The sequence below is a fragment of the Talpa occidentalis genome, unplaced genomic scaffold (genome assembly GCF_014898055.3).
Source record: "Talpa occidentalis isolate TD23 unplaced genomic scaffold, MPIMG_talOcc4v2.1 talOcc4.3, whole genome shotgun sequence".
NCBI classification, from domain to species: Eukaryota; Metazoa; Chordata; class Mammalia; order Eulipotyphla; family Talpidae; genus Talpa; species Talpa occidentalis.
This window is the reverse complement of record NW_023603184.1, coordinates 83,474,755-83,497,374: the sequence shown is the minus strand read 5'-3', so window position 1 is coordinate 83,497,374 and position 22,620 is coordinate 83,474,755. Positions and strand designations below refer to the sequence as shown.

General features: G+C 34.0%; 1 protein-coding gene across 3 annotated transcripts in view; it reads right to left on the bottom strand.

The window, feature by feature from the left end:
- MBD5 (methyl-CpG binding domain protein 5) overlaps positions 1–22,620 on the bottom strand; it is a 114,895-nt gene that overhangs the window by 78,700 nt on the left and 13,575 nt on the right. The gene's annotated exons all lie outside the window — the stretch shown is intronic.

Here is a 22,620-nt window from a genome sequence, read left to right as displayed (position 1 = left end):
GTAACAAAGAAATTAAATCAGGAGTCAAAGACCACCTGTCTCAAAGAAAGCCTAGGACTATGTGATTTTCCTCATAGGTCCTACTAAACATTTAAGACTTAATCACTATTTCATGTAAGTCGTTCCAAACAACATAAAAGGATGAAAAACTACCCAAGTTACTTAGGAAGCTAAAATATAATCTTGATCTAATACAAGATAAAAATAAGGCCATGCAACATGGATGGGACTGGAAAGGATTATTCTAAGCCAAGTAAGTCAGAGGGAGAAAGGCAAATATTGGATGTCACTTATATGTGAAATATAGAGAAATCAAACAAAGGATCAAAGACAAACTTTTAAACTAACCCTTGAAAGCTGACACAGAACTGAGGCATTCAGAAGGAGGGGTGAGGACAGGGTCGGGAGGGTGCACAATGGATTATGGTGGGGGACTATGGGACTTTTGATGGTGGGAATGCTATTTATGTGACTACACTTGAAGGGGTAGATCCTATACTTCCAAATTAGTAACAATGATATAAATCAATAGTATTTCAATTAAAATTAGAAAAAAATGCTATAAAGAAAAGAATCTAGACAGATGGTGAATTTAGTATGTCAGAAAAGAAGACTAGGACTTTGTAGATTTGTTGATACAGAAACGCATTTGCTATTCATAAAATCTTAAGTCAGAAGATTTACAACATAAAGTAGTAAAAAGTTTAATTAATATATCATACAGTAATAATAGGTTAACACTGTCTAAATGTCTACCTCAAAGTTAATCATGATCTTTTCCTTCCAATTTGAAATAACAATGTATTCTCATTGTTTCTCAGCAACTCATCTATGTCCAATCTGCCTTGCCAGTATATTGTGTCACTGCTATTAATACCTCAGGTGTGTAAGGATTGAGCATAAACAAGAACATCTACTTATCTCAAGTTCATCTAGAAAGAAGCAGGATTTTCTTTCCAATTTGGTGAACTTCAGGTTAACAAGATCAAGCTTTTCAGACTGGGATGAAAGTGTGAAGAGGTCAGAGTCCAGGATAAGGAGATGCCTGCTGCTGATTCCCTAAATATGGTATTCTGTTATCCTTAAGATAATTTGGAAGCATAAAATACACAGGAACCAATGAAATGTGTAAATTTTGCTATTTGGGGTACTCAATCTATTTTTTATTGTGGTTTCAATATCTACTCACTGTTAATCCACAAAGATGAAAAAAGGTAGAGATATTTAGGAAAATGAAGATATCAAGCAGAAACCATAGCAGTTTACTGTTTGGTTATTTATCTAGTTAAGGGAACAGAAAAGTCTATTTATTTCCTTTAATTTCAGACTTTTGACTTTGGAAATAATTTATTTCTTTATATTAATATCATAACGGTTGAAAATAGACTGACTGGAAAATAGATTAGCTGGACATAAGTTTAAAAGATTAGACAGGTACACTTTCCCATGGGATTGCAAAAACTTCTCATTTCTCTGAAAAACATTCTTTCTTCTTTACCCCAAAACACCTATGGGATTGAGAACTAAACAACTTCTAAAAAGGTCTTTATCTTAACTCCTTGGGTCTGTATACAACAAAAAGAGTATTAAAAGACCTGGGTGGTCTATAATGGTCTATAATGTTTCTGGAATTAACTAAATCACAGTAATAAAGAGATAAAATAAATAAGTCATAACTCCAAGCAGAGATTTATATACTGCATTTAAAAAGGTGAGATATTTTTAAAATTTAGTTTGAAAGTGTTTCAATTTACCATTATATTGAATGGTGGAATGGAAGTGAATCTTCCATTGAAACCATTACCCCCTACATATAAATATTGGACTAAAATATTTCTTTAAATAAAGACATAATTCATAAACTCCTCATAAAAAGACAGAAAGGGAAAGATTTTAGAAATGTTATTTATATTCCAGGTCTGCAAGACAAACACAGGCAGTCATAGACTGTGAAGAATGAAAAGAAACAAAAAGCTCTACAGATAAAGTAGTGAAGAGTAGATCATTTAGCAGAATCAGAGCTCAGGCTAGTTCTTCTTGGTTTAAATTGCTGTTTGATTTAAACCACAGTATAAAAGAACTGTAATACTGATATAATCATATTAAGTAATTTGGAGGATGAAACACATCTAAAAAGGCAGAGGGTAAAGCTCATGTTCTCAGGTTATAGGGTTCATCAACAGTTTTCAAATTACAGTCTGTTTAAGAATCATCAGTGTTGCTTGTTAATATGTGGATGTCTAGGTCAGACTGAAGATATTCTGATGGAATGTCAGAAGAGCATTTGGGCATCTTTATTTTTCATAAGAACCTCATTTCAAGGTAATTTTGATAGACATGTAAATTCCAGGTACAACATATGGAAAAATACCAGTCAATAATCTATTAAGAAAGAGTATTGGGCAGTTCCCCAGTTGATTTTGTTAATAAAAACCAATTAAAACCCATAACTAAGATTGGAACTAGGATTTATGGTATGTTTCTGCATATTGTCTGTACTTCTCTTACAACAGAAATAGAAATGGCAGTAACTATATCTGATGTCTGTCTTCCAGAAAACTCATCCTAATATGTTCTTTATCTACATTATTAGAGAAATAGATAGTTACAATAAGTAAAAAACCACTCAAAGTCAGGGAAAAAAAGAAGTAATTTCTACTTTGTGAGTAAAAAGCAAATCAGAAATTTACATAATGTAATATAACAACTGAGGGAAGATACAGCAAAAAAAAATTAAACATTCCATTTGTTTTTCAATAATGCAACACAAGTGGGAGAGAAAACAAATAGTTATTTATACAGGTCAACAGAATTTTTTTAAATAGAATACAAGTCTTATATCTATCTCTCTTGAAAACTAGATGTAAAACTTAAGACAAATGAATATTAACTTATCTATTTTCAGAACAATGATTTGTAAATATTTGCTTTTATCTGACAACTCTATCAATACATCTATTAGCTTTCAGGCTATTACGCTTGGACAAGATACAGAATAATTGAAAAAATATGTCTATACCCAGAAGTTTCCATTAATTTTTACATGCTCTCTAAAATCAGGCAGATGAACATATCAGAGAGGAATGCTGTCTGCTGATAACAAATCCATTCCTTGTTTTAGGTGACCTCTAATGTACATTACTGGTGAAATATATTACATCAAAAGAAAAAGTATTCTAGCATCAAAAATTACTTTCAGGAAGGAAAAAGACATTTAAATAGCATAAATTATATCAAATAATCATGCTAAAATCTCTTGCCTTCAATGCAGAGAAATATTAAGTCATTGAGTCATTCAGTCTGAGCAAAGCATGATTTCCAAAATAAAGCTAGGCTGCAAATTAAACCTGTAAATTTTTTTTTGTGTTAAAATATAAATTCAGGTGATAAAACTATTTTTAGATACAGATTTCTTTCCTAGTAAGCACTATTATTTAACTTTGTTTCCCGAAACATCTAAAAAATAATCAACATTTCTCTAAGCCTATAACGGAAAAAAATAACTTGAAAGACCATGTAAGATTAAATAAAATATTCTGAAACCTCAACATTTTCTTCTCTGATCTCTTCCATTACTAGGTTTATTATAGAGTCCTGGGAATTTCAATTTACTGGCTAGAAATGTAGACTTATGCAGAGTGATTTGTGAATATGTCTGCTAAAGGATGTAACTATTCATATCCTATTCAGGTCTTTTTAATTGATTTTCTTAGAGGAATATGAAAAGGAATTCCAAAAAGGCTAATATTGAAAGTTTCTGAACACCAGAAATGATATGATTGTGGGGTGCTTGTTCTGTTTTGTTTTTTAAATTAAGAATTACTGTTATGAACTAAATTGAGCTACTTCAAATTTCATATTTGAAGCCCTTAGCCACCAATGACTGGAGAAAGGGTATTTAAAGAAGTAATTATGGTTTGTAGGCCTCCCTGATGGCGCAAGGGGTTAAGAACAGCACTATGAAGCAATACACAACCTCCGCAGCATGAGTTCTATGCTGGCCGGCCAGGGAGCAACCCACAAAGCGCAGCAGACTGCTCCTGCCTCCCCCGTTGCTCCCCTCAGCAGTGTATTTCGGTCGTCTGCCTGTTCTGTTCCCCACTCTGTCTCTGGTGAATCCTTTCACCTACCCTTCATCTCTGGCCTGTACCCCAGCTCTTGTATGCATAAATAAATAAATCGTTAAAAAAAAGAGGTAATTATGGTTTGAGGGGGCGGTGGTCCTAATTCGACAGGCTGGTGTCTTTCAAAGGAGAGGAAAAGATAATAGAAGGGATGGCACAGAAAAGGCCAGTTGAGGTTAGTGAGAAGACAGTCATTTACAAGGTAAGGAGAAAGACTTCAACTTCAGGATTAACCAAACCTACCAACACCTTGATAATGGACTTTCAGTCTCTAGAACTGTGAAAAAATAAATATTGTTTAAGCCAGCCAGTCTGTGGTATTTTGTTATGTCATCATTAGAGAACTAGTACAATTATGTAAACAGTATGTATATGACATGTATGTGGGTTATAAAGAATAATAATAAAATAAATCCTCATGAACAATAATTTTCAACTACCTGTCCCAGAGGGAATTAGCCTAAATTTTGTATTTACAATTCCACTGCTTTGAAAAAAAGTTTTATCACATATTTTGTTCAACTGGTTATCTGTTAATATCACATTTTCTTAAATTCTACAGCTTCATAATATTGTTATTTGACAGAACAAATTCATCTACCTTAGTTTTACTTAGGAGTCTGTAGGCTATTGTAGGCTCTTTGTTTACTTATATAAAATATAGACACAAGGAGAATTCCTCAAAAACTTTGTTAGGATACTTCACTAGAAATACACTGATCTATGAATAAATTAGGGGGAAAATCAACATCTTAAATATATTTATTCTAGTATATTAGTGTAAGTTCCCATTTAGATCTTTAATTTGCTCAATAAAGTTGACAAGTTTTTTTTTCCATGGAGATCTTGCACAATTTTATTAGTTTTTTTCTGTGTATTTTGTGTCTCTGTTGCTGTAGAAAAATAGTAACTTTTCAATGTTAGAAATGCAATTTATTTTTGTATATTGATTTTATAGTAAGCCAACTTGCTAAACTGTCATATTTTTTTAATAATTTATCTGCAAATTACTTTGAGTTTTCTATGCTGATAATCATATCATTTAAAAATGAAGGTAGTTTTACTTCTTCCTCTCAATGCTTATACATTGTATTTCTTTTCTGTTCTTGCTATAGGGACTCTGACCTCTATTACAATGTTAAATTGTCTTGTTGTTGGGCCTCCCTGCTGGCGCAAGGGGTTAAGCACCAGACTATGAAGCAATCTGCAGCCTCTGCAGCACGAGTTTGATCCCTGGCTGGCCAGAAAGCATGGCTGGCCAGAAAGCAAGCCACAATGGCGAGGCAGACCTCTCCTGTCTCACCTGCTGCTCCCCTCAGCAGTGTATTTCAGTCAGTCAGTCAGTCAGTCTGTCTGTTCTGTTTTCCACTCTGTCTCTGGTGAATCCTCTCACCCCCCGCAACTCTGGCCTGTACCCCAGCTCTTGTATGCATAAATATATAAATCTTGGAAAAAATAAAAAAATATTATCTTGTGATTTTAAAGAAAATTCTTCCAGTATTTCATAATAAAGAATTGTATTTGCTGTGTGGTCTTAACAGATGCCCTGTATCAAGTCAGAGAATCTTTTCTAATTTTCCTGTGAGGGTTTTGTCCCCATGAGTGAGTCAACAAAATTTTTTTAAAATTCCAATAATATTAACATGCTTTTCCATTTTTCCTTTAATCTGCTCATATGCTAAGTAATATACATATTTTTTACCCCTAAAGTTAAATGACACTTGAGTTTTTTAAATATCCTTCTTGGACATGAGTATTTTCTGTTTTTATACATTGTTTTATTAGTCTTTGTTGATCCCACCTACTACATATAAGTATTCTATTTTATTGATTTCTACTCTGTTATCTTGTTACTTTCTCTAATTTTTTAAAAGGTGTGTTCCTTCATTTAACTCATTAAATTTTAAGCCTAGATCTTAATTTTTTAGACTCTTTCCCTTTCTAATATAAGTATGTAAGGTTTATGTATACTATGATTTTTTGAGTTTTATTTAAGTCAAAATTATTTCTCTTTTGGAGCATGAGTTATTCAAAGGATTTTTAAAAAAATTCCAAATGTATATAATTATTTAAAAATTTATCCTTTTGCTACTGATTTTATTTGTCAGAGGATGTGATCTATAAGACAACACTTTTTGGAATTTACTGATCATTGGGGGTAAAAATAGTCAATTTTTGTAAATGATTGAGAATGCATACACAACTCTAATTGTTGAGTGTACAGTTTTATACAGACAAATATATGCTAAAACTTATTATGATTATTTTGTAGTGACCCTCCTAATCTCTAGTCATGCTTATCACATTAAAACTGGCGCTCCAGCAAGATACTCCATGACATTGGCTTTAGGGATGTCTAGGCTCTCAACTCCAATGGCAAAGAAAACAAAAGCAAAAATAAACAAATGGACTACATCAAGCTAAAAAGCTTCTGTACAGTGAAGGAAACTATCATCAAACAAAGATACCCGATTGAATAAAGGAAATATTTGCACATCATACATCTAACAAGGGAGTGATAGCCAAGATCTACAAAATACTCTTACAACCCAACAAAAAAGAAACAAAGAACCCAATCAAAAATTGGGCAGAAGAGCTAAATAGACATTTCTCCAAAGATGATACAATATACACATGGCTAACAGGCACATGAAAAAATGTTCATCATCAGGGAAATTGAAATCAAAATCACAATGACATACCACCTCACTCCAGTAAGAATGGCTTATATATTAATAAAAACAAGAAACAACAAATGTTGGTGAGTGTATGGAGAAAAAGGAATCCTTATACACTGTTGTTGGGAATGCATACTGATTCAGACTCTATGGAAAACATGCAGTTAGTTAACAATAGATCTAGCATATGAACCAGCAATTTCAGTCTTATGTATCAACCTGAAGGATACAAAATCATTCATGTGAAGAGGTAAATGTTCATTACAACACTATTTACAATAGCCAAGTAAAGGAAACAACCTAAATACCCAATAACAGAACAGCAGATTAAGAAAATGTGTACATATACACAGTGGAATACTACTCAGCAATAGAAAAATGAACTCCTGCTATTTGTGACATGTAGATAGAACTTGAGGGAATGATGCTAAGTGAAATAAGTCAGAGGAGAAAGACAAATAATGGATGATTTCACTCATAAGTGGAACATAAATAAACAAATGAGTTAACAGAACTGAACCCCCCTCCAAAAAAAAAAAAAAAAAACAACTTAGAACTATGACTGCAGATTGAGAGTACTAGAGGGAGAGAGAAAGTTGAGGTGGAGGATAAGGGGGAGGAAGGGGCCCAATGATCTAGGTGCTTTGATGGTGGGAGTGATGTCATAACATACTTCTGAGGAGGTGTGAACCTATTCTCCTAAATCACATGCAATACTAATTCAATAATGAATGAATGAATGAACAAATAAAAATTGGTGCTTCAGCTTTTGCTTGTTTGGTGCTTGCCCGGCATAACTTTTGACTAGCCTTTTATTTTCTACCTTTTCGTGTCTTGATATGTTCAATATTACTGATCATAACTGTCAATGTATTTAGACTTGTAAAAAACTCCCTCTTGCCTTAAAAATTCACAGGTACAATTTATATTTGTTTACCACTTATTCTATTTTATCCCTTCTAATGGATTGGACATCATACACTTCTTTTATAATCTTTTATGGTTACCCTGGGAATTTTACTATGCATACTGATAATCCCTGCTGTATTCAGGCTTTTATGGTATTGTTGTATAACATATTTTTGTCATTTTTTTCAACTTCTGAAAATAGATACAATAATACGTATTTGTACTGGAACTTCCCTTTAGAAGTTCAGTTTGTTTGCTGACAGTAAACTGTTTCAGGTTATCTATCTTTTTATTCATTTGGCTTGAAAGAAAATTTTGGAAGGTACTCAATTTTAGGTTGACCAGCATTTTTCTCTCAGAGGCATTTAGAAAAATATTCCATGGGTTTCTAGCGTCCTTTGTTGCTGCTGGGAGTCTAATATCCATTTTATGTTACTTTTCAGGTAATAAATTTCTCATCTCTACCTCCCTACGCCGCTTTATTATGTTTTCTGGCTTTGATGTTCTGCAGTTTTACCACAATCTCAAGGTGTGGATTTATTTTTATTTTTCTTGCCTGTTATATATTGTGCTTCTGTTATCTATTGACTCTTGTGCTTTCACCATTTCTGGAAAATTATCAGTTATTAAGTCTTTAAATATTGTCTGTCCTTCATTTCTTCTATTTTCTCTGTGGAAGTCTTTGATTTATCTCAAAATTTCACACTTTAGACTATAAAACTTTACCTTTCAGGGCCTCCCTGGTGGCGCAAGGGGTTAGGACACAACCTATAGGGCTGACTGTAGTCACTGCAGCACGAGTTCGATCCCCAACCAGGGAACTGCCCACATGGCACAGTAGACCTCTCCTGACTCGCCTGCTGCTCCCCTCAGTAGTGTGTTTCAGCTGATCTGCCTGTTCTGTTCCCCACTATGTCTCTGGTGAATCCTCTCACCCCTCACACCTTTGGCCTGTACCCCAGCTCTTGTATGCATAAATAAATAAATCTTAAAAAAAAATAAGACTTTACCTTTCTTTCATGATTTTGTCTTTCTGTGCTGTATTCTGTCACTTGCAAATCTTTCTTCCAGTTCATTAATTCTCTCTTGTGCTGTGTCTAAACTGATATATAACCCACTCTATTATATATATATAACCCATGACTACTTTTCTGTTTGTTTTTAAAGTTCTCATTCCCACTATTCTATCTATGCATTGTACTGTATTTTATGAGTCATTTGTTTGATAGTACTCTCCTTACAAAGTATACTATTAATTTTTCCCAATAAAAGACACTTTTGGAAGATTATAAGGAAAGATGTACTACTTGGGCAGTAGGGATAATATCATTCTGGAAAACAGCAGTTTGGGAAAAGGGAGTAAGTTTTTGTAATTCCAGTTGTAGCTGAGGTGAAACCATTTTGATGGATTCAAAGATGACTGCAGTAACATCTCAGTGAGTTTAGGCTTAAAGGCTCTAACCAAGGAGTGTTAGCAGCTTCTGAGCGCCAGATAATACTTCTACTTCCTTTCTATTTGCTCTTCCAGTTATTTCTTTGTTCTTGCAGTTCTTTTTAAAAGCCTATGTAAACAATTCCTTGTATTAGGTTGTCTGTTTAAAAGAGTAGCTTCTGTTTTCTTACATAGGTACTAAGACTTCTATCCACTTAAGTATTTTATTTTTCATTTTGACAATTATTTTCCTAATTTTATAAATTTAAGGCTGTTGGATTATTTTAAAACTATTTCAGATTTGCTTTTATATATTCTATATCAGCTCATTTCAAAATCTGTAGTCCTTGTAGGTTTAAATCTGTAATTTCTCATTTCTTTCTGCTCTTATTCATGGTAGCTTATTTATGTGTTTGCTGGACTTTATGATATCGTATTTTGTTGCCATAATCACCAAAACAAAACAAAATGGGAGGAAAAAACTCCACTTGGGGTTATAAAGTAAGAATTATTTCTCTTACTTGCTCATCTTCCTGTTGGAATTCTGGATTATGAGTTGTTATTTTTATTTGCCATTCAGACAATCCCACCCGTTTTGTAAGACAGCCCCACCTGTCTTTCTTCTTGTTGAAATTTACCTTTATTTGTGGAACTGAGCAATGAAATAAATGTTTTTGCAGGATTTGTTTTATTTTTTGTATTAGGATAGTCCTTCCAAATAATCTATTAGACTGCTAGAAATGAATGTGTTAATATTTATTTTCCACGTATTCCACTTATGTGTTACTTGCCAACTTTCAAAATAGCATTATACATACAGTAAAAATTCTAATTTCTAAAAAAATTCACATAGTAATGCAGACTTTAGCAAGAATGTGCCATATCATTTTTCTTTCCGATTAATATTTCCTTTAATTTTAACAATGAATAATGAAGTATGAATATCAGTTTCTTATGTTTAATCATATTACTTTTATCTGATATACTTCAGTCTCCAAATTGGTACAATAATATGCAGAATTTAAATATCATTAACATTAAAAATGAGAAGATTAAAGACACAAAAAATTGCTACTTTCCAATAAATAATTAGTGATTATATAACCACACAATAATTTTTCACCCATATATATTATAAAAATGTATCTAAACTCTACAAAATTCTAAGTGAATTTAAATTAAAACAATGGACATACAGAAATACATTAAGATTAACCAAATTAATAAATAAAAATGTATGATTTGAATTAGTAAGTTATTTCAAGAAGGAAAAAGATAAACATTTCTCTCTCATTTTTTACTATAGAAAAAGCTTAAGTATTCCTGGTATGGAGGAAAAAACCTTAATACAGTTGATGAGCTTCATATGATATTACATAAAATTGAAATTACCCTGAAAAAAGCTGAATTATTTATTCTACTTAAAAGTAGTATGAAAAGAAATTTAATCATGCTCTCTCATTTGCATAACTATAACTTACTATGCAGTAGAAGAAATGCTTAAAATAAGGAAATTGGATGCTTCTCTTCAATTTTTGGAAAGCCATACTCCTAAACTCTTAAAACAGGTTAGCAATTTTGGAGGTTAATTTGAAAAAGTACCAATATGATTCAGGTCAACTTTGAAACTTATCAGGAAACCAAATGTTATTAAACTGATTTTCTTTACTACTTTATCTTGGTTTAGAATACTTAAGGATTAACACATAAAACCATTTTATTCACATAAACTATCATTTGTAATGAGCAAAGTATATATAAATTAATGAATACTGCAGAATGTATTAAAATAAAAAGATGATTTATATGTCTTATCTATACTTCCTTGCATATGGTTTGAATTGGAGAAAGAAATACAGGAAGTTTTTTTTTTTTAAAGAGGACTTCCAGGCTCAATTCCAAATCTTGACTACATAATAGCTAATTTCTGTATAGTGGGAACATCTTTTTAAGTAAATGTAATGTAATGACAAAATGGATACTTTCATGTTCCCATGATAACCTTACGAAGTATGTATTCACTCAAATTTCCAAATTCCTGAAGTACAAAGTTTAAATTCAAAGTATGAACTAACTTTCCTTCTGTTACTTTCCTTCCTATGGGTATCCAATGTCAAGATTATTCTTGAAGAAGGGAGAGAACATAGAATATTTATACTGTACAGAAGAGGCAGAAGACAAGCAAAAATAAAAGTATCAGAGGAAGTAAGTGAATTACTTGAGGCCTTATGAGATTTACGTAATTTGTTATATTTTGACAAAGAGAATTTAGGGGAAGCAGTAAAAGACATAATTACAACATCAAAGGTTATAGTGTAAGAAACAGATAAAGTAGTCAAAGTTGTCATTGTCTATTTATTTGCATTAAGTTGTCCACTTGCAAAGATATAGTTGCATCTTAGTGGCTCTCAAAAGGCACTTGCTTTGTACCACAAGGGCATCTGTCAATGTCTGAAGACAATTTTGATTATTTGTTTGTATGTGTGTGTGTCTGTGTGTGTGTGTGTGTCTACTGGCATCTAGCGGGTATATGTCAGAGATATGCTAAACATCCTACAGTATACCTTGTTCCCCAGGGGCAAAAAAAAAAAAAAAAAATCCAAAGAATTAGCCATTTAAAAATTTCAATAGTGCTGAGGGTAGAAACCTTGTCTTAAAACCACAGATGTGCTCCTCTATTTTTGTTTAAGCATGAATAATTGTTGGAGGAGTTAATATTTGGTGGAAGTGATTCACTGAGAAAATAATTTGGATTCTTACTGAAAGTAAAAATTGGGCCAGATTTCTAAGAGTAAGACAATGACTGTATTCGACTCCCAGAAATTTTAAATGATGCAATGAAGATTTAAGATGAAAGTAAATCTAGGTCTCTGATTTCATGGACTTCAGTCACTTGTGGCTGCTACAAAGTTTTGAATACTTTTCTTACTTTTTGTTAATTTTCTCAGTGTGATTCCAATCTTCTTAAGGCAGAAATAAAAAACCTGGCATTCTCAGACTGTTGTATACCTAGGCAAGTACCTTAGGCCCCAGCAATCAAATTCACAGGGTGCGATCTGAAACTGGAAGCATGCAACCTGAAGATGCAATTGCTCTTGGAGAACTTGATTACTGGTAGAGACATCAGGTTCTTTGGGGATGATAGTGGTGCTCAGACTGATGCATCATAAGTGTTAAGTACTGTGGAAACAGTGTTTTTGCTAGAGGACTTCCTGGAATATGCTTACACAATGTTATTGATTGGATAACTTCTCTGATCCTGCTGTGTCTGTTAGCTATTGAATTAATACCTTTTACCATGGCTTTTTCTTTGTTAAATTGACCAGAAGGATCATGTTTTTAGTAATAAAGAATCTGGCCTGATAAAAAACATGACTTAAAATATTTCTTAAACTTCTTTGTAACTAATAAGGTTATGAAGATTTAACAATAGGCCTAGAAGTGCTATTATGAACCAACGTGGTTTAGACCTAGTGTTTATAGCATTTTCATTAATAACATGTATGAAATAACATGCTAAAATAAAAGTCCAAAGCTGTCAAAACCAGGACCTATATTTATCTGTGCAAAGCAAGAAATGCTTAAGGGGTTAACCTGAATTAAAAATAAAATCAGTATATGGACTAGGAATCAAGTAATTAAAACAGTATTGTTTTCGGGCCTCCCCAGTGGCGCAGTGGTTGAGCGCCACGCTGAGAAGCTGTCCGCAGTCTCTGCAGCACCAGTTCGATTCCCTGCTGGCCAGGGAGAACCCCACATGGTGCAGGAGACCTCTCCTGTCTCAACAACTGCTCCCCTCAGCAGTTTATTTCAGTGGATCTGCCTGTTCTGCTCCCCGCTCTGGCTCTGGTAAATTCTCTCACCTTCCCGTGCTTCTGACCTGTACCCCAGTTCTTGTATAAAATAAATAAATAAATCTTAAAAAAAAAAACAGTATTGCTTTCTAGTGTTAATAAAAAAGCACATATAGGGCCTCCCCGGTGGCGCAGTGGTTGAGCTCTGGGTTGCGAAGCTACCCGCAGCCTCTGCAGCGCTGGTTCAATCCCCAGCTGCTCCCCGGCCACCAGAGGAGGGTCCCACATGGCGCGCAGACCTCTCCTGCCGCCCGCTGCTCCCCTCAGCAGTGTACTTCGGTCCTTTTGCCTGCTCTGCTCCCCGCTCTGGCTCTGGTGAATTCTCTCACCCTCCCGTGCTTCTGACTGTACCCAGTGCTTGTATGTATAAACAAACAAACAAACAAACAAATAAATAAATCTTTAAAAAAAAAAAAAAGCACATATAGGAGTAAAAAAAGAAATGCTCTAAAATAAAAATGTAGTCGTATAAATGTAGGACACAAAGGAAACTAGTCATGACAATTCAAAGAAAGAAAGATCTACATTTTGTATTTTTGTATTTGTTATGCCAATATGCATATATGCCTGAAAGATAATTTCCCTTAACATCCCAGAGTCCTGAGACAATATATACTCTGTCCTCTATGCCTTACCTTCAGATTCCTTTACTATGGGAAAACACTTAATAGAAGGTTAACTGGGATAGGACTTCATTTTCTTCTTTTTTAATATCACTTTAAATTTTAGGTTACACTTAGAAAGTGTTCAATAGGCACTTGTTAACTAAACTGTAATTTATGCAGATTAAAAAATAAAAAAACAGGACATATTTTAAAACTCATAATAAGAAACACAGAATCTGGTCTCATGTTGCTTAGGGACTTTTATATTATAAAAGATAAGATAATAACTGAGAATTGATAGCATGTACATATACATTAAGCATTGTTCTACCCTGTATCTGACTCTGACACACATATTCATGTGCGCACACACACATGTACCACACACAGACAAAACACATAGAAATAAATAGGCCTGTGTGAGATGTACTAAGCTTTACCACAGTCTGGGTGTGGAGAGTTGGCATCTACTAACTCCCTTCAACAGGATTAAATATTTTCATCATGACCTGAATGTAGTCAGAATTTTGTCCAGTTTTTAATTTCAGCCATCATCGATATTTATGTATTATCAATACTCCTAGTTTGAATTTTTTTTTTTTATTTTAAAGTTCCAACATAGTTTAGTTCAGAAAGTCTTATAGTTTTAACTATTTTTTTAAAAGATTTATTTATTTATACAAGAACTGGGTACAATTAGAGGCACGGGAGGGAGAGAGAATTCACCAGAGACAGAGCAGGGAGCAGAACAGGGAGAGGACCGAAGACATTGCTGAGGGGAGCAGCGGGCAAGGCAGAAGAGGTCTGCTGAGCCATGTGGGTTGCTCCCTGGCCGTCCGGGAATCAAACCCATGCTGCAGAGGCTGCGGACAGCTTCACAGCGCTGCGCTCAACCTGCTGCGCCACTGCAGAGGCCCTAGTTTAACTGTTATTAAAAAGATAATAAATGTAATGTATAAAAATGAAAGCAAAACCTCTGTTATTTGTAAATGAAAGGCATTTGTAAAATCTCTCCTACAAGAAAGGTATTTGTAAAACCTCTCTATGAGTAATAAGTACAGAAGAGTATATTTGTATATTTTCCCACATGTAAATTAACAAGGATCATTACATGTTAGGTCATTATTTGGTTATCAATATGTATTTCTCACTGTAATCAAATGCTATCACTGAACAAGTACTATTATATACTGAATTGATAGAAATCTATCAAAATCATGAATGCAAATACAAAATAGTAAACAAAATCTTATATGGATAAGATTTTGTTTCCATCTGTTCCCTGGAACCTCTGAGTAATTAACTCTATTTAAAAAAATCAGGCCTGCTTGTTTTCCTGTGGTATTATAGCTTTTAAATTATTTCCTGAAGTCTGTTCTTACCAGAGTTAAAATTTAACTTTTTAGTCATATCAACACACAGATCTTGAAAAAAAAAAATAAAGACTATATATAGCTAGATGATGTGTTTATTCCACTATGCAAGCAAAAGATACAAAGTAGGTCTTCCCTTTACTACAGAGAGTTAATTAGAACAACTGCTTAGGCAAAAATTACTTTTCTTCAGCAGCTCTCTTAGAAGACTTGGTGAAAATCAGAAGCACAATTGTAGAAAAATAACAACTACCCAATATCCCACCTACAAGTATGAGTAATTTTTTTTGCATTAAGTTTTTTTGTATGATATTTAACAATTAAACTCTTCTTGAGTCCACTATATTCTCTTCAACTTACCTTACTTCAATTAAACTCATGTTCTCTTTGCTAACCTTCTCCAATTAAACTTTCATTCTCATTTCTGTATTTCCACCTTTTCTTGTATTTCCACCTTTTCTTGTCCTTTTCTTGGACATCTCCCTCTATTCAGGGCTATTTCTCCAGATTCATTATTAGTACTTTTCAGAGACACTGTATCATATTGTTTTTTCTACTGGTGAGGGCTCACAGTATGGCCATGATATACTGTGGATGAAGGTAATGATCCAGTAATCATTACTAGGCCATGCATTTGAGTTGGGTTTCTAGTAGTAAAGGATTGTCTTTCATTAATAAACCTACATTGTTTGCCTTGGGTACCTCCAAAAGCCAAAGGCATATGTAAGTTGTGTGACCTGAATCGTTATATATCAGTTAACCAGAAAATAAAAAACAACCATCAGAATAAATCAGGCAAATATTTCGTAGATTAAAAAATCCTCATTATTAATCTTTTAGCTAGTAATGTAGATAAGATTGTATTGGTTCTGACATTTACCATATCATAGGCAATAAACTGATGTCAGTAAGATTTTATCTGGCTTATCTTGAAATAAGTTGATGGATCACAAAATTCACTTCCTATTTTTCTATCTCCATCTTTGGTAATCGAAATCACTGAGTTCCACAACTACTCAGTATGGCTTAGAAGCTCTGACTACAAGCCTCCACATCACATTGTATTTACTTTTATCACATTCATTATCTTATACCACTTATGTTAAGCAACTTAAATATGGGAAGTACATCTTCTATGTATGTAACTTTAATCCAACCATAGCACTTGGCACATTGGTACATGATTTATGCCACTGAATAAATGATTAAATGACTATAAGCTAAAGCAACTTTTCAACAGGGCATTCAATCACTACCACTGAATTTAATGTATTAACTTTTTAAAATTTTATATATTTTTTACATCATTTTTCATTTTTCCACAATGTATGCATTTTCATCTTGGTTATAGTCCCCATACATACCCCTTGTTTTGATCCTACTCCCTCCTCCCCTGCCATAGCGTGTTTCTGGTTTATAGCAACATGGATGGAGCTGGAAGGGATCATGCTCAGTGAAATAAGCCAGAAAGAAAAAGAAAAGTACTGGATGGTCTCACTCATAGCAGGAATTTAGAAAACCTAAATAAGAGACCAGGAAAAAACCTAATTATGATAAAGTAAAAATCAAAATCAACAAGCAACTGTATTAACATTTTTATAGGCATGTCACTAGATGTCTAAGAGTCATAATACTGAGATTATGCTGAGTAATCATTGGAAAAAAAAACTGGAGGAAAAAAATCACTTTTCTACTCCTGATTACTACTTCTTGAATCCACATTAGTTAGGAAATTAGAGAAACAAAAAAAAGGTTTTTATAGGAAGAATAAGATGATGAAATAATCTGAAGTAATACAGATCAAAACATGAGATTCCATGCTTTTCTTTCCCACTCTAAATTATAAATTTTTTACTAAAATATCAGACAGTATAAAAAACTTCAGCAAAATTTGAAAAATCTTGAAATTCTGGAAATAACTTCACATTTATAGTCTAGCTTTCTAGAGTATTTTTTCTCCATCTGTTGGTTGTTGATAAGGTATGACCTTATATTCAGCTTACAGAAACATAGAAGTTTTATAGTAAGTTACAACAAAATTTTGGCTTCAAATCTTGTTGTGAGAAAGTTATTCTCTTACCAAAAAGATGTGAATGAGAAAATAGCGTGGGTAGATATTGGTGCTGAGACCTAATGTAAATAAGAGATCTAAGATTTAATTCCGTAAAATAACTTTAGATGATGACGTATGACCCTTTTCTCATAGAAATTATATGTTCATTAAAAAGACAAGAATATTATTTACATGTTTTATTAAATACATTATGAATGTGGATTATGAAATTCTTGGTGGACTTTAAAAAACAGTAAGATTCAGCAGGGAAACATCATTCACAAACTGAGATACATACATATTTAGCTTAATTAGAAAGATATTAAATTTTTCATGAGGAAACAATCCTTCATTTCCTTTAATATTTATAATGTTAAGGATAATAACAGGAGAAAACTCAGAGGCTGCTGAGGCTTTATCTTCTTCAGGTGGCCACTCACACCTAGCATGCTAACCAAAAGTAGCTGACCATCTTTCAAAATAAGGAGAGAGTACTGCTTGGGGAAACAAGCAAGGAGAAGCTCCCGAGATACTAAAAGAACATGGGCCCAGACTTCAAGATGCCCAATGAGGCCACTGATGGTACATACACTGACAAGAAAAGCCCCTTTACTGGTAATAGCTTCATTTGAGGTCATATCCTGCCTGACCTGGTGAACAAGATAAAGATACAGAAAACAAGCCCTTCGCTGAGAATAATACCACAACATCCAAAGGCACAACTGTTTGGTGGAGCACCTCAAGACCATGTCTGTCCAACTGTTCCCCTGTTTCAGGGATGTCCAGATGGGTGATACTGTCATACTGGGTGATGTTGGCCCCTGAGTGTCAATGTGCTAAGATGACCAAGGGCTCTGGCTCTAAGTAGCAGTTCCTGAAGTTTTGAGACTGGACACCTGCCTAATCATTCACCCAAAACAACTTATTTTCTATTGAAAAAAACAATAATAGTTCTTCTTACATGGAAGTATCAGAACAATTTTAAAGCACAATTCAAATATACTTATATATTAATATATATTTGGTCCCTGTTACACTTTTGGTTTTAGCTTAGACTCAGATTATAAATTGCATCAGGTGATATACTAATCTGTCTCCTGATTGTGTATTAAATGGTAAATATCTTTAAAAATTAAACTATAGTGCAGTTCAGTCCTTCAGATTTTTCTTTAATTTACCAACTCTCCATGGCAAACAACCAAAAAGCAGTATTTAACTTTGGAACAGAAAACAAATATTAACTTGTTTCTAAAGATCACATAGATTATCAGTACAACAGAGGCAGAATTTAAACTTCTAGAGAAAGAAAAAGAAAATAAAACAATTTTACTGCCTTCATGTAAATATGCATATAATATACGCAAATTATGTATATAATATAAATATACATATACTACATTTTTTAAAAACTTGTGATGCACTCAAAATATTTAAAATTGAGGTTATTTTATAATTATCAGATTAAAAAAGAAAAAGTCATTACAGTAGTTTACGACCCAAAACAAGCATCAAAAATGAGGCAATGTCTTAGCAGAGTTTGCTTTAATAAACTATCACCTATATAGAGTGGTGATAATGATTTGTTATAAAACAAACAGTGAAAAAGGTTGCTGGACAGAGCTTATGTAACACTTTTCAGTAAAGTGGGATAAGCAGTGTGTGGCAGATTGGGTAGAGGTTGGGGAGAGAATGGATGTATCCATAGTTTTGTATGTCTCTTGAAGTAGCTGTCTATTACGTATTCTTTAAATATATTCACTTAAAATGTTAATATCTTGGGTTCATGTGCTACATTTAGTGAAAGAATTTAACATGGTCAAAAATATACCTTAAATTACCTTTTCTTGAGAGAGGGAAAGAGTATTAATTACCATATTAATTTTGCTTCATAATTTTAGAGATTTGGACAAAAAGCAAGGGGTAAATTTTGAAGGTTTGGTTTTCTAATGTGAGTGTTCTTTTTTTTTCATATCTGGAACACTGCAACTCCTTCTAGTAAAATAGACTTTAACTCTCAGAGGACATGCTTTAAAAAGTACCACAACTTTCATTTTGTTATAAATTCAAAGTTAGAAAATGTTACAAGACTAGGATAGAAAACCTCCAGAAACCTCATCTAGATTCCTCAATTATTTACATATTGCTTCATTTCTTTTGTTACCTAAATATCTATGTAATTTATTCTTTTGAGAGTAAATTGGAAGGGTGTGCCAATTTACCTCTAAAAACTTCAGTAAGCATTTCCTTAGAACAAGAAATTCTTTTATATAATCTCCACACAATTTTCAGAATCAAGAAATTTATTACAATTCTTAGCCCATATTCAATTTTTGATAATTGTTCCAATAATGCCCTTTTGTAGAATTTTATACTTAAACCCTGGGTCAGGATATGATCCATTATCAAACATTACACTAATGTCTCCTAAGTTTCTTTAAAATAGAATCTTTGCTTGGTCTTTCTTTGTTTTTCTTCAGCTTGCTATTTTTGAAGAATGCAGGTAGTTAGTTTGCTAAATGTCTGTCATTTTGATGTTTGTATGATGTTTCCTCATAATTAATTTAGGCTATGCATGTTGGTGGGAATATTCAGAGGCAATGCTGTGTCCTTTCCAAGAGCATCAAATCAGGAGGCAATGTGAAATGTAAGTTTAATTCAATGTTGGTGGTATTTACTTCTACTACTTTATTAATGTAATGTCCACCAGTTTCTCCATTGTCAAATTACTGTTTCTTCCTGATAATAATTTGTGAAGGAATTTTTTAGTATTTTATTTTATATAATTCTTACATCATTTTTCATTTTTGCACAATGTATGCATTTTCATTTTGGTTATATTCCCCATACAATTGCACCCCCCCCCTATTTTTTTTAATCCTTTCTCTCCCCACCCCCCCCAACTATAGTTGTTTCTGGTTTATAGTTACTTGTTGATTTTGATTTTTACTTTGTATTAATTAGTCTTTTTCCTGGTCCCTGATTTAGGTTTTCTAAATTCCTGTTATGAGTGAGACCATCCGGTATTTTTCTTTTTCTTTCTGACTTATTTCGCTGAGCATGATCCCTTCCAGCTCCATCCATGTTGCTGCAAACTGCATGTGTTTATCTTTTTTATTGCTGAGTACTATTCCATGGTGTATATGTACCACATCTTCTTGATCCAGTCATCTATTTTTGGGCATTTAGGTTGTTTCCATAGCTTAACTATTGTAAATAGTGCTGCTATAAACATAGGGGTGCAAGTGCCCTGTGGAATTAGTGTTTCTGTGTCATTTGGGTAAATACCTAGGAGTGGAATTGCTGGATCATATGGAAGCTCTATCTTTAGTAGGTCAAGAAATCTCCACACAGTTTTCCATAGTGGTTGGACCAGTTTGCACTCCCACCAGCCGTGCAGGAGAGTTCCTTTTTCTCCACATCCTCACCAACATTTGTTGCTAGTTTTTTAAATATGTGCCATTTTCACTGGTGTAAGATGGTATCTCATGGTAGTTTTGATTTGCATTTCCCTGATTACAAGTGATGTTGAACATTTTTTCATATGCCTGTTGGCCATCTGCATTTCCTCTTTAGCGAAGTTTCTTTTTAGCTCTTCTGCCCATTTTTTGACTGGATTATTTTCTTTGTTTTTGTTGCGTCTCATCAGCTCTTTGTAGATTTTTGTGATCAGTCCTTTATCATTAGTGTTGTGTGCAAAAATGTTCTCCCAGTCGGTGGGGTTTCTCTTTGTTTTGGTTATTATCTCTTTTGCTGTGCAGAAGCTCTTTAATTTGATGTAGTCCCAGCTGTTTATCTTTGCCTTCACTACCACTGCTTTGGGTGATATGTCTGTAAAGATATCTTTGAGGTGCATGTATGTAGTGTTTCACCTATATTTATGAAGGAATATTTTGAAACTACTTTACATGAAATTTAACCCACTAATTTTAGTATTCACTGATGATTTCCTAATTCTATTATGCCTTGTATTAGCTGACACTCCAATTTTAAAAAGATCCCTTTTATTATTCATGTATTTAGTTCTTTAAAATAATTTCTTTGAGGGCCTCCCCTGGTAACGCAGGCAGTTGAGTGCTGCGCTGTGAAGCTGTCTGCAGCCTCTGCAGCATCGGTTCGATCCCGGCCGGCAGGTGAGGGTCCCACATGGTGCAGCAGACCTCTCCTGTCTCGCCCGCTGCTCCCCTCAGCAGTGTATTTTGTCAGTCTGCCTGTTCTGTTCCCCACTCTGTCTCTGGTGAATCCTCTCACCCTTCCATGCATCTGGCCTGTACCCCAGTTCTTGCATAAATAAATAAATAAATAAATAAATAAATAAACGTTTGTATATACAAAGATGACTACTAAAAGTCCAGTTTTATTCTTTACCATACAATTTACCTTTTTGACTTAATTTAGCCAACTTTCTTTCCCTGTCCTTTCTGGTAATCATCATTTGGTCATATAGTTTATTTATTTATTTATTACTATTATTATTATTTTTTTAAGATTTATTTTATTTTATTTATACAAGCACTGGGTACAGTCAGAAGCACGGGAGGGTGAGAGAATTCACCAGAGCCAGAGCTGGGAACAGAACAGGCAAACTGACAAAACACACTGCTGAGGAGAGCAGTGGGCGAGACAGGAGAGGTCTGTTGCGCCATGTGGGACCCTTGCCAGTGGCTGGGAATCTAACTGGCACTGCAGAGGCTGCGGGCAGCTTCGCAGCCCAGCACTCAACCACTGCGCCGCTAGGGGAGGTCCTGGTCATATAGTTTAAAAGATTATTTTTGTGGGCCTCCTCGGTGGTGTAGCGGTTGAGCGCTGGGTTGTGAAGCTGCCCGCAGCCTTTGCAGTGCTGGTTCGATCCCCGTCCCCGGGGTGAGGGTCCCACATGGTGCGCAGACCTCTCCTGCATCCCGCTGCTCCCCTCAGCAGTGTACTTTGTCAATCTGCCTGCTCTGCTCTCCCCTCTGGCTCTGGGGAATTCTCTCACCCTTCTGCGCTTCTGACTGAACCCAGTGCTTGTATAAATAAATAATCTTTAAAAAAAAAAGATTATTTTTGTTTTATTTAGTTCATTTGTTTGGATTTTCTATATATGAGTAAAATCATGCAGTATTTTATATTTCTATCTGATTATTTTACTAAACATTATCCCCTCTAGGTACATTTATGTTATTGCAAATGGCAGAATTTCTTTTTTTATATAGCTGGGTAATATTCCATTATAAATATACCACATCTTATTTATCCAATGATCAACTGATGGACACAGGTTATTTCCAGCCCTTGGCTATTGTAAATAATGCTGCAATAAATACAGGGATGCATTTATCTCTTCAAATTAATGCTTTTGTAGTTTTTTTTGGTAAATACCCATAGATGGGATGATTATATCATATGTAATTTCCATTTTAACCTCGAGGAGTCTCTAAATTGTTTACCATAAGAGTTGCAACAATTTACAATCCCACCAACCGTGTACAGGATTCCTGATTACTACATTCTCTCCTATACTTGTTTCTTGTCTTTTGGATAACAGCCATCCTCACAGATATCAGGTGAAGTCTCATTGCTGCTTTGGTTTGCATTTCTTTAATAATGATATGA